The 1,685-nt window shown below is 47.8% G+C and overlaps 1 pseudogene; it reads left to right on the top strand.

The window, feature by feature from the left end:
- Positions 1-313: 313 nt before the first annotated feature.
- LOC134968009 (U6atac minor spliceosomal RNA) lies at positions 314-435 on the top strand (annotated as a pseudogene).
- The last annotated feature ends 1,250 nt before the right edge of the window (positions 436-1,685 follow it).

Genomic DNA, 1,685 nt, shown 5'->3' with positions numbered 1-1,685 from the left:
CTTCACCTACTCAAGGTGCGTAGAAAAATTCACACAAAGGGTAAACAGATAGATCCCTTTTATGTGATTCTTGTGATTAGGAGCAATAAGGCTCAATAAATCATCACAGGTAAAGGATACACCAGTTTGGGTGTTACAGCTCACTACTGTTATGTCCCACCTGTCTGCAGAGCTGGAAGCCTCTTCGGGAGGTTTCCAGATCTCAGAAATCTGACTCCTCACCAGACCCATAACTGGCAGGGGCCCTAGCAAGGTCAATTGAAGGGCTCACTAAAACATGGTCCAATCCCCCTCTCTGACACAAGTCTCCAAAAAGGTGTATGAAAGAGAGAAGGTTAGCACACCCCTTGACAAGGATGGAAAAGGTCCCAGTGGCCTTTACAACACATATAAGTAACCTACTTAGTGGTATCTCTACCCAGGGCCCAGATTTATCAAGCCTTGGAGGGTGATAAAGTACCAGCCAATCAATTCCTAACTGTGTTTGAAAAATGGTTGGTGCTTTATCACCGTGCTATTTATCACCCTACAAGGCTTGATATATCTGGGCCAAATTTTTAAGGCTGTTACCCTCTGTCCTGCAGTCGGATGATTCAAAGGACGAGTATATGCCCCCATTAGTGGGGGCAATTTACCACATACAAGGGAGGAACAGATCCCGGAGGACCAGGAGACTTTGTCCCAGGGCATTGAGGCATTGATTGTCACAATACGCCAAGTATTAAAGAGCAGCCAGGATAAACCCGGATAAAATATTCCAGGTGCCACATCAACTTTTGTTACCATACTGTATCCTTCCTTGCTGACAGCAGGAAGTTATGCAAGACTCCCTCTACAATAGATTCCTCAGTGTTTCATCTGTCCAAAAAGACGGTGCTGCCAGTCCCTCCTTAAAGGAGGCATCAGACAGGAAATGAAAAAATGAATGTCCATTAACACAGCGGCAGGCGTAACACTGTGTCCTGCACTGGTAGGCAACCAGGTTAACAGACCCTTTGAAGCCTGGGCAAAACAACTAGCTGATGGCTGTGAGCAGAGGAACCCCAGAGGAGGATCTTATCCCCTTTGAAGAGCACAGTGAGGAATCAGTCGCTTATCTAGGTGAGGCATCTAAGGAGGTATGTAATCTCATTTCTAGGTCCTCCACCTTAGTAGTGTCAGCCGCAGAGCTCTCTGGTTGCAACAATGGTAAGCAGATGCAGAATCAAAGAGGGACATGAAAGAGTTACCATTTACTGCCAACATCGTGTTCAGGCCAGAGCTGAACAAGTGGATTTCCCAAGCGACTGGGGGTAAGTCTACTTTCTCCCCTCAGCTGTGCCAGCCACTCGAAGACCTTATTTTGGTCCTTTCTTTCAGTCCTTCCTTTTGGTCCTCTGGAAGATTCATTCCAGAGGAGGATCAGCACTTTCTCATGGTTTCAGAGAACGTGGCAGAGCCACGGTGACCTTTTCCCTCCAGGACACCAAGTCACCCAGTGCATGACGGGTATTCCCTCTAATCTGGGGGACCCCAGGGTGGGAGCTCGTCTGCGGGACTTCTGGATGTCTGGGCAGAATCCTGCCCATACAACGGGTATGGGACCTCATGTCAAAGTCGAAAAATATTGCAGAACACACATCACGTACAAACTGCACACACATGCCCACAGCGCGTGCACTTGTTCTGCCGTGCGTGCACATATC

The sequence above is a fragment of the Pseudophryne corroboree genome, chromosome 10, assembly GCF_028390025.1.
Source record: "Pseudophryne corroboree isolate aPseCor3 chromosome 10, aPseCor3.hap2, whole genome shotgun sequence".
Lineage (NCBI taxonomy): Eukaryota > Metazoa > Chordata > Amphibia > Anura > Myobatrachidae > Pseudophryne > Pseudophryne corroboree.
The sequence above is the reverse complement of the archived record's forward strand: the minus strand, read 5'-3'. Positions and strand labels throughout refer to the sequence as shown.